The sequence below is a fragment of the Gymnoscopelus microlampas genome (genome assembly GCF_963454915.1).
Source record: "Gymnoscopelus microlampas genome assembly, chromosome: 8".
Taxonomy (NCBI): domain Eukaryota; kingdom Metazoa; phylum Chordata; class Actinopteri; order Myctophiformes; family Myctophidae; genus Gymnoscopelus; species Gymnoscopelus microlampas.
This window is the reverse complement of record NC_139945.1, coordinates 4,590,159-4,602,180: the sequence shown is the minus strand read 5'-3', so window position 1 is coordinate 4,602,180 and position 12,022 is coordinate 4,590,159.

The window sequence follows — 12,022 nt, the reverse complement described above, 5'->3', positions numbered from 1 at the left end:
CAGCTGACGCGCCTGTCTTCTTCCCTTGAACTGCTGATCTGGGGTGCCGCTGACCTGAACCAGACGACTCTGCCGCTGGTCCTTGTACACGCCGCCCGTTCCTTAAGACAGCGCTCCATTCCGCCTGAGGATCTGCTGCACTCGCCACTGGTGCTGAGGCTTCTCTTCGGTCCTTCACCTCCCCCGGTGTGACCGAAGGTGCAGACCGTGGTGTGTCTTCCGCATGGACGGCAATCTGGACCACCTGTAGTGTCGAAGCATCGGCAGGCTGCTCCAGGGCACTCAGTCGAGCGTTGATGGCCACCGTGTCAGCCCGAACACTTTCGCAAATGTCAGCCTGACGACACGATACATGTTTCAAAGCACAGACCTCTGTGTAGAGCTGCTCCATTCTCCTTAGTAGACAGGATACATCCATGCTAGAGTAGGATACAGGCGGTAGATCGTCCAGGTAGTGGGATACAAACCTAGGAATATCCTCCCCATATTCGTTCAGTACCCTGAGGCATAGTTTTATATTGCTGGCAACCTTGTGTATCCCTTTGTGAGAGATGCAACGAAGTGATGTGGAGGGACAAACTTCAAACAGCATTTTCTTAGATGCCTCGATTTCAGCAGAATCGAAAGTATTAATGGCCAGCAGCACAATGTCGTCCTGGCTTAATGTTTTAATTTTGATGGCCAAGAAGTTAAGAAGCTCATCCTCAACGATTACTTGCCCGTCCAACGTTTTGTAGATGATAGGTTTAGTGCAAGAATGCACACGTTTGTGTGCCGGTCCACGACCAGCCGAGTCATTGTCTAACACAGTACCGTCCGCCATGACACCCCGGATCCTGGCTGAAAGCGAGCCACACCGTTGTAGGGGCGAATCGGTCCAGAAGAGAGTTCAGGGCTCTAGCTGGAGTGTTCCCTGCTCTTAGTAGTAGCTGTTAGCCAGCAGCTAGAAGTTAGCCAGCAGTAGAAAGTTAGCCAGCAATTAGCTGCCCACTGTGCAAGTTGTTGTCGGAATGTCCTCCGAGTAGCTGTAGAGGGTTCAGGGCTCTTGAATTAGGATATTTCCCTGCTCTTTCAGTCTTCCATTCACTAAGCTCCAATCGGATCTAGGCTAAGGACGAGCCACACCGGCTGGAGAAAAGTTTGGAAGAGTCTGTGGAGCTAGTCCACGGCTAGCGTTAGCTTCCACGCTGCCGCACATGAGCGTCTTGAACGCATGTTTATAAGAATAAAAAGACTTAAAAAGACTTTAAAAGTTATAATTGCAGCAGATAAGAACCATTTGTCAGTCCCGTAGATGTATTCTATGATCGAGTTGTTGATAAACCATTCAGTTTGACGGCACTAGAAGCTGCAGCTTCTCACAGCAGCTCCTCACCTATTCTAAGACTATATTGACTATAAGACTATAAGACTATAAGACTATGATATTTAGTCGACCAAAACTAGACAAAAACTAAAACATTTCAGATTACTAAAATATGACTAAAACTAAAGTTGAATTTTATTCAAAAGACTATGACTAAAACTATTTGCTGTCAAAATCAACACTGGTTCTATGGTTCAAATACAATGACATAGAACACACATGAATTTGAACAGATTGGCATTCTAAAGTGTATATTTCAGGACTAAATGCGGTGTATTTACATTACATCATGTATGAAGTATTGGTCATTATTATTTGATGACCCGTCCAAATAAACAAAGAGAAGTCTGTACAAAACAATAATAAATCAACAAGACTACAATACATATCGATAATCTAACAGAGAGCTTCATCCATAGAATGTATTTAGAGCCCGGGATTCAAATCCGGGTTTCCCATGACGAGAGGCATGAACATTCTACTGCTGAACTAAGATGGAACCACTTGTCAATCAGTAGTGGTCCTGCCTGGGCAGTGTTAACTTTCTCAGTGGAAGTAGAGCCGGGAGATCACCTCCAAGTTAACCACCACAGTTACTTTAGTTCTATTGAATTAACCAACTCTACCGTAGATGAGTCAAACTAACGTATAATCACACACTAAAACATTCTGGACTGCAGCTTTAATTTCCAGAAATCTCCATTGCCAATGGCTGCATGTACCACAGTCTATTTAATCAATCCATCTCATTAACAATAGCGTCATAAAACGTTCAAGCGCAGATACCGGTATAAGGAATCAGAAGCTACAAAAAGTATGGTACTTTAGGTACTACCTCAAAACATCATCAGTCAACTCTATAACCGTTTGGGATTGTATTTTGCTGACCGCAGGACCATCTCTGGTTATCGTACCCCGCTCTGTCCCTCAGTCTTGGCTTGTATTGTTATTGGGTAATGCTTAATTTCTACTTAAGCGCACACGGGTGTCGCGCACCGAGCATAGCCCGATCTACAAGCTCACAACATGTCGTAAGGCGCGCCGACACGACACGCTGTGAGCTTGCAGATCGGGGATATTTTCGGCGCGCATCACCCGCGCACGATTAAGTATAAATGAGGTGTAAACACACTGCATCGCAGGGCGGGACACAGGAGCTGCCGCAGTGTATAAGGAGAGGAGCCTCCTCTCCGTGCTGACCGAGAGGCAGACTGCAGCAGACCAGGTGATTTATGCTGCCTGTCAGTGGAGCAGATACTCTGGTGGGAAGCTCAGGCTGGTGCTCAGGTGCAGCAGATGTCCCCTTCCTGATACGGGAAACTCGAGGACTCAACCCTAAAAGGCCCAATGACAATTATATCCACTCCAATCAATTTTGGCTCCACCGATAAGGGCCGGGGGAAGGGGAGGCATGCGATAATCCGACAGACCTTTTCTCCGACTACAGTATGTGGCATCCGCGTGCGGTTAGGGTTAGGGTGCGGGTTTGGTTCGGGTTTAGTATTGAAACGTCGGAGCGCTGCACTGTCGGAGGAATGCGCTGTCGGACTAACGTACTGCACCCCGGGGGAAGCGCTTGAACGCGCATGCCCCTGCACCCGGTATAGTGCAGTACGTTAGTCCGACAGCGCATTCCTCCGACAGCGCAGCGCTCCGACGTTTCAATACTAAACCCGAACCAAACCCGCACCCTAACCCTAACCGCACGCGGATGCCACATAGTCGGAGAAAAGGTCTGTCGGATTATCGCATGCCTCCCCCCGGTATAGTACACGAGAGTGCACTCGAGTTTCCCTCGAGTGCAGTTGGGTGGGGTGTATTTGTTTAAACAATGCCTAACTCCAGGAACACCCTTGGCTCCGGCGTTAATCGCTAGGTGATATTTTTTTTAATGACCTTTATTTATTCAGGGTAGTCCGTTGAGAGCAAGCTCTCTTTTGCGAGGACGCCCTGAGTACAACACAGATACAGTATATGCAGTACAATAGAAAGAAATAAACACTGAAATAAGATATAGTATAGAAGAACATTTAAAGAACATAATAATAATAAGGGTAATAATAATAATAATACAGAGAATATAGAGAATATGCATGATGTAAAATCACAATGGGTATGCAAAACAGGTACACTCTTCACGTAATACCTCAATGAGAAGAACCTTAAAAGACTCAGACTATCCAGTTTCAGAGAGACCTGGAGTTTATTCCATTTGTCAGGGCCATAAAATGAAAAAGCAGATTTTCCTTGTTCACTATTTATTCGAGGAATTTTAAGAGAAATGTAAGCTTGTGAGGGTAACCGTCTTCCATGCCGACATCTCGCCACTCCGACTAGTGGCTTCCGCGTGCGGTTAGGGTTAGGTTGAGGGTTAGGTATAGGGTTCGTTAACGTCGGAAAGGCGACATGTCGGAAAGCCGCCATGTAACCGCTTGTGAGCGTGTGCGATATCCCGAAGGATTGGTGTTTAAAAAAGAATATAAATACAATGGGAGCTTGCCACACAGAGCCTTATAAACAAATAAAACACAATGTTGTTCACTACGAGTGGTGAGAGAAGACCAACCTAGATTTTCATATAAAGTACAGTGATGAGTATAAAAACCATCGCCGGTGATGAAGCGTAATGCACTAGGTACACTGCATCGAGAGGTTTTAGTATGGATATTGAGGTATGCATGTACAGCACATCTCCATAGTCAAACACAGACATAACTACAGCTTGAACAATCATCCTTCTGTTAGAGAGGGAGAAGCAAGCCTTATTTCTATATAGGAAACCAATTTTTCCCCTTAGCTTTCTTATTAGCTGTTCAACATGAATCTTATAAGTAAGCTTCACGTCTAACCAAATGCCGAGGTATATGTATGATGTAACAAACTCAATTTGTTCACCGTCAAGAGTATGTATGCCTAAAGAGTCATTTGTATTTAAGGCTTGTGTAAACAGCATACATTTAGTTTTTTTAGAATTTAAGACCAGCTTGAGTTTTACTAGAGCTAATTGGAACCTGTTAAAAGCGGACTGGAGGTTAGCTATGGCTCGGTCGGTTGAGGGGGCAATACTGTACAGAATTGTGTCGTCCGCATAGTAATGGACGTCACATTGCGAAGTGGGAATGATCATATTATTTATATATATAGAGAAGAAAAGAGGGCCCAGTATGGATCCTTGGGGGACACCTTTGTCGATTACCAGGTAAGTTGAACTGGAACCATCAGCGACAACTCTCTGTGTTCTCCCTGAGAGGTAGTTTGAGAACCAGCGTGTTGAGAGTGCATTTAAACCGATTAGAGAAAGAATGTGTATTAAAATTGAGTGGTCTACCGTATCGAATGCCTTTGATATATCAATACACATGGCTGCACAGTGACGATGCTTGTCCAGGCCACTTACTATGTTATTTATGACAAGAGTTGTGGCTGATATGGTACTATGACCTGGTCTAAAACCGGACTGCTGGGGTTGCAGTATATTGTGTGTATCCAAAAATGATCGCAATTGAGAGCTAACCAGGGAATCGAGGACCTTGGCTAGACAACATAAAATAGATATTGGGCGATAATTATTTAAAGCAAATGGATCACCACCTTTATGCAATGGCACGACATGTGCTGATTTCCAGATTGTGGGAATTGTCCGGTGGAGAATGTTAAATTAAAAATGTGGGTGACAGGGGGGGGGGAGATTATATGTGCACTAAGATGCAAAAGATATGGTTCGAGATCATCCGCTCCTTTAGATTTCTTGGTGCAGATTTTTAAAAGTGCATTGAGAACTAAATTATTAGGAACTGAAATAAGACAAAGAAAGGGTCATCATGACTTAACACTAGTTTCCTGCTCTTTGTGCAAGTCAAATTTGTATTTAGATTATTTGCAAGAAAACTATAAACCTGGGTGCCACAACATTGTTAAAGAACCAGCTTGTGAGCTTGTAGATCTGCCATTATCGCATCGGGTCCCACACCTTTTGGCAGAAGCAGGAGAATGGAGGAGCACAGCACTGCGTCCTCAGGTCATTTCACTCGGGACTTGAAGTGACAACATCTCCACAGAGTTTCAACAGACGCAGCGAGCCACTGACCTAATGGATTCTATTTTCAAGGATGATCAATTAAAAGTGTTTGGTTTTTTGAGGTTAACGTTGGAATAAAAACACAATTTTTTTTTAAGTCGAAGGAATGCACATTTTCTTTGTGAAAGTAAGAGGGGACCGAACCACAACCACCGATGGAAGGAGAAGAATCCCTGCGCACATCCTGCCAGTCCAGCTCGGCAGCGAGGGTCCTGAAGTATGAAGAGACAGCAGATAAAAACCTATGTACAGCTTTGAAACGTGCAAGCTCATGACATGAATCCACCCGAAGAGGAGAGGTTCTCTGGACACAGCAGGATTCAGAAGGGCCCCGATCTACAGAAAGGAGCCAGCCTGGGTCCACAACATGTGGTCGGCCTTGACCGAGGTCAGCTGAACGCAATATCTCATGGTTTCATCAGTTTGTTAGTCTCCTGTTTCTCCTCGGCAGTCAATCTGTCCCTAGTTGTCGATGGGGGCACAACCGACCCCATCACAGCAACACACACAACTCCGTCTGTCAGCACTGGAAAAACCTAGGCAAACATCTGGCTGTGGGATAAAATAACATCTGGATCGGCGTGGCTGTCCTTCTCTTCTTCATAGACTTTGATATTGAACTTTTTGGTTTGGTTGATTTTGAAATAAACCCGAAGATCGAGGTTTTAAAAAAGATGTAGCTCTAAAAAAATGAAAAATTAACAAAGAACTTTGGTCGTCGGATGGTCACGAAACTCTTGCAACGTGTGGACCCGACCGAATTCAGCCTGCTACAACCTGAAGACAACACTTCTACAATGAAAGCCAACTCCGACAAGAACTTACTTGAGACGACTAAACCTCAGTGGTAAGATTCTCTCCTACTTTCCGGACTGGAAGTTGAACTGTTTTGCAGCCGCTGGTTCTTCGCTGCTTGGTCCCAGTTTCTTGTCCGTTAGCTGGTTGTATTTTTTTTTCATCTTAACAGAACCAATGACAGCACTACCGGAGGTCGCTGAGCTTGAGGTTGAGATACGATCCATCAAGGAGCTGATCGAGGGACTCCTGCTGCGGGAGACAGCACTGTGCTCCCGCTAGCGCCTAAACTGGGGGTAGTCTGCAATCCTCGTCCGCCGCTGCGGCTTTTGACCAGCATGCCCCTGATGATGATGATGGATCCTCGCCTGGCCAAGACTTAACACTAGTTTCCTCCTCTTTGCTTTGCTCAAGTCAAGATTACATTTTTATTATTTGCAGGAAAACAAAATGCAAGTTTTTGAGACTGCAGACTTAAGTGCCACAACATTGTTTAAAAAAAAAAGTTTCACCTGGACAACCCCGCTGAGACTGTTTAGGTTCATTGGTGACCATGGGTATTTGATCTGTTTGAAAGCTAACTTGGTTGCCTGTTTGTTAGTCTCCTGTTTTAGTTAAGAATTTGTCTTCTTAAATGTGTTTGCCTTTTATGCTATGTATTTTGCCCTTCTTTGAAGTTGTACTTTAGTCGTCTGTAAATGTGTTGATGAACATCTGAAAACAATAATATATCAATATTCAGATATTCGGCCGCAGGTAGCGGGCTGCATGTGACCCAAAATAATCACAAATGTGTGAAAAAAAGAGATGTGATTAAACATTACTGTCAGGTATTTAAAAACAGTATGCTGTTAAAACATTAAATGTAGGTTCAGTTATGAATTATTATTATTTTTTTAGGTTAACGTTAGAATAAAAACAAAAACTAAATTAAGTCGAAGGAATGCATGTTTTCTTTGTTAAAGTAAGAGGTGACCGACCACACCACAACCAGGATGGAAGGGGAAGAATCCCTGGGCAAATCCTGGCAGTCCAGCTCGGCAGCGAGGATCCTGGAGTATGAGACAGCAGCAGATAAAACCTATGTACAGCTCTGAAACGTGCAAGCTCATAACATTGTTTACTGTTTCATGAGGACAACGCACCAGAAGAGTCAGAGCGCGGTGGTAACAGAAACAAGTTGATGGTCGTAACAGCCCTAACAATGCTGCACTAACATATGATTTATCGTCTAGGTTGTACAACCGTAGAGGATCAAGCACTCATCAATTGGGATGAGGTGGCCATCTCGATTGGGGAACAAAAAATAATAATAAAAAACATTTATATTTTTAAAACAGAGAGGAAACTTTAAGCACCAAGTTTAGAAAGGTCAGTGGAGACACATTTCAAGGGTGTTTATTGTCACATCCAACTAGAGGCATCATGGCCTCTAGCAGATCCACAAGCTCAAAGCACGGCGCTTCGCACCGCATGTTGAGCTTGCAGACCTGCTACTCTTGATGCTTTTGTGTGACGCTGTAGTGAGGGAATTAATTTACGAAGAAACACAACAAGTTAAAATATTGTGATTTCTGCCCGACAGCAACACAATAATATGTAGGGGAGGCAAAGAGTTGTACTATGTAGTTTTAATATGTAGTGTAGTAGGCAGTATTTTGTGTTGTAGTATTGTGAAGTATTAATATGTGGTGTATTGCAGTACTATGTAGTATTGATGTGAAGTATTCTTTTCCAGTGAAGTGACTGCACTCTACGTCCAGCAGAGTTTTTAAAGACTGAAGGTGACATGTGTCCCCGGGTGGTATAAGATGTCTTTTCTGGGTCAGTATACACTGTATGCACTCGCATGTCTTTACCTGTTTTGCTGGTTCAACTTCATGATGGGAAAGAGCTTTGCAGCCTATATTCTACAGTGTGTGGTCACATTTGCACCAAGTCTTAACTGAACAACCAAATTTCCTCTTCTCTTCATCCTACTTCCTGTAGATATAATTGATTTCCTGCGAGATACAGTTCTCCCGAAGCTGGAGGATCATATCAAGGAGGTGGGAGACACAGACCTCCTGTGTCAACAGAAGTACATGTATTTGTCCCATATATTCCCTCCAGGCGAGGTGGACTAGTGCCCCTTGCTGTGACCCTAGCTGATCTTCTCATGTACCACGGCATTCATCGTCTGTTTCGGCTGTGTTACCTCGAAGAGAAGGAGAAGTATGCAAATGTTACTAGATGGTTTGGCCAGATCAGCAGCTCTCATATGTCCGACCAGGTTACCTGAAAGTTGTTCGTCTCGACTAGACGTGGGCAAATAAGAACTGCACAATAGTAGTACTATTGTTAAATAAACACCACTAAACATTATGCTTCATGTGAGTTGTGAAGTCTGGAGTTCTCATGTCTCCCTGATCTCCGCCTCAGTTTCCTGTCAGTGAGTTTATAATAATTTAGTTTTGACATATTTCTTATCTCATCAGTCCAAGGAGGCCCCCTTTCCAGCAAAAAAACGTTGGTTCCGTTCATGTGTGATAGTGTCTGCCCGGTCAACACCATGTTTTGTTGTTGGTTTCTTAAAGGAAAGACGTACATTTCAGAATAAAACGTGGATGTAATCTGGCTTCTAATCTGGATGAGGTTCTCCCCAAGCTGGAGGATAGTCTGAAGGAGGTGGAGTACCGAAAATGACGTTCGATACAGTGTATCGAAATCAAAAGCCGTATCACGATTCAAGGGTTAATAATTAAAAAATACTCCCGCGCATGCGCACATCCGATTGCACGTCCGGGTGAAGCCATGCTCGAGCCGCTGTTATTGTTTTTCTGTGCATCGCGCATGCGTGCTTACGACGGGGGAGCAAAAAAAAGACGACAGGACAAACCCACACACACCACAGAGGAGTTTGGAGGAGACAGAGAGAGAGACAGCTGTAGCATTGCGTCTGTACTTTACATTTCACCATGGCCACTGCTGAAGCCAGCGATGGTAATGATGATAATACACAAACGGAAGAATTGGAAAACCCTCCCGCTTCCTTTAAGTCAAAAGTCTGGCAATATTTTGGCTTCCCAGTGAATTATGAGGGCACCCGACGCGTTGTTGACAAAATGGCTACCGTTTGTCGATTATGCTCCACACGCGTATGGCTTAGCAGCCGTAGCTTATTATTTACATTACATGTTTGTAAAAGCTCTTACCTGTTCAAACAATGTGAACATACTTTAGTTTAAGAGTTTAAATCGAATCAAATCGTGACCTTAAAATCGAAAGTCGAATCGAATCTTGGACTAGGCGTATCGTGACACCCCTATGAACATGTAGTTCATTTAAGGGTCCAGTAGGTTTCCTATAAACAAGACATGCACTCAAAATGTTCCCCAAATGGTTCAATTGCTACTGCTTTCCATTGTGCTGTCATGGAATAAACAATAGGTTATATTTATTGACACATATTGATGTAATGAGGCCCCCTTTCCACCAAAAGAACTTTGGTTGTAGAACTGGTTCCGTTCTAGATTCTTGGAACCTTGGTGCTTTCACAGAACTGGCCGCGAACCGGATTGCATTTCCACCCGTAATGAGCACCAGTTTTAGCATAGCTGAATGGTTAGAGAGCCTGCCTGTGGAGCAGGAGTCCCCGATTGCCCCAGGTTCAATTCCAGGCCAGGCCATCTATGTGTTGAATTTGATCGGTCGAACTGGCCCCTTTCTTTTCTTTTTGTAATGCTGATTTTTCGCTTGTTTTTGCCATTGTTTATATCGCATCTGCCCACTTTGGTTCCCAGTTCAGGGCAAGAAAAAACAGGGGTCTTTTTCAGTTCCGAACCAACTTTGTTATGTGTGATATTTTATTTAAAACTTTACGCACTTATTTTTTACATTACATCATTGTTATTGTCTCCGCCAGGCCAGGCCGAAAGGCTTGGCGAGAGAGTATGTTTTACCCCCTGTCCGTCCGTCCGTGTGTCCGTCCGTCCGTTAGCAGCTAATCTCCGGCACCGTTGGCCCGGTCGCTCCGAAACTGTGCACACACACTCCCTGGATGCCAATTCAGAACCTCTGCCCCAAACTTTTCACATGGGCCTGTTATAGCGCCACTAGGAGGCCAGGATTTGTGCAAAACCCTTTTTTTTAATATTACTCCTACAGATTTTATCCAAACAAATGCAAATCGGTACACAGTATCTCTACAGTCATGTGATCAACCCGGATCTGTCCGATTTCCCATATTCCATCCTCATTGGCTAACGTTGGCTTCCAAAGTGTGCAGGATTGGTCCGTTTTGAACAAAAAGCCTCAAACTATGCACGCAGCTTGCGATTTCCGTGAAATTTCACACGCACATTCCCACTAGGCCGAGGAAAAAATGCCACGCTTTTCACATTGGCCTGCGCCACCACCAGCAGGTCTACTTTAGCAAAACACATTTTTGGAACACAATGCCTCAAATCATGAATGCAGTATCTGATTGCCGTGAAAGGCCTAAGAATAAACGGCACCCTTTTCACATTGGCCTATTATAGCGCCACCAGGAGGCCACAATAACGTACCTGACCTGGCGGAGACCTGTGCTCCGAGGAGCACTTTTTCTAGTTGTTTCTGTTTTGAAGAAGAAAGTGTTTTTATATTGTGGAATTGCTACCCTTTTTTAAGTAAAACAAAAAGAAGAAAACAAATATAGTAATCTGAAACTTCTTCTACCATTCACAGTTTGTTGTGCTTTCAGGAACGCTTAGTTTTATTCTACACTGCATTGATTGATGGATTGAATACTTAATTAGTCAAACAAAATTATACAGCGCGGAGGTACAGTAAAACACTTGGGCTAAAAGGATAATAGGCCTACAAAAAAAGTCCTGGGGACTTGGTTCCATGTATTCAAATCATCAACAGCATAGAATATTAATAAATTAACATATGTCATCAACAAATACAAATGGCTATATTTACAGAGGAGAAAAAGAAAAAAACGACTGCAGTGTACGACCTCTCATTCCAATGGGAATTCATATCTAACACCACTTGTAGCTTTCTGATAGATGTTTTATGTTTCTGATAGATGCTTTTTCAGGCCAGTTTTGAAAGAAGCCAGTGATTCACATCCGTTAAGTGTCCACAGTTTCAAAGTAAAATTAACACTCAGGAATATGCTGTGTACTAAAAAGATGTTGGTGTCTTCTCTTTCTGAATTACACATCATAACTCAAAGCCCAAGCAATGCACGGATGCACGCCAGTCCTGAAATGTAATACTTTTAGGGGCATGGTCATTTTGTCTTTGGGGTCAATCTTTTGAGGGCTGTAACATCAAATGCCAGGGCAGCAAAGCCACCACATAAAATGATTTTAAGAAATACATATTTTAACTAGAAAGTTCGGGAGGATTTCATTTTTAATACATGTTATAACTTCCAGTGAAATAAATGCGTGAAAAAAATACCAGCCTATATATAAATTAAAAAGCAGTTTATTTCACACAATAATGTATTGGTATATTTACAAATTGACACTATTTGTAGAAACTCCTGAGTCAAACGTTGACTAATCAGAGCCTGACCTTCAAAGCTTTTTTGGGCCGTCAAAGCCTCTGGATTTATCTGAAGACTCATCTCTTCAGACTCCAGACCCTAGCATTTCACTCTCCCTGTACGCCTTCTAGACACCTTCTCTCTCGATTGAGGCTATAGCGACCGACCAAGATATGACGACTATGCAGATATATCTTGGTTGCTCGTTCTCATGTTTTTGTTTCTCTAATTACCAAAATTCTGAACCGTACTTAAGGTA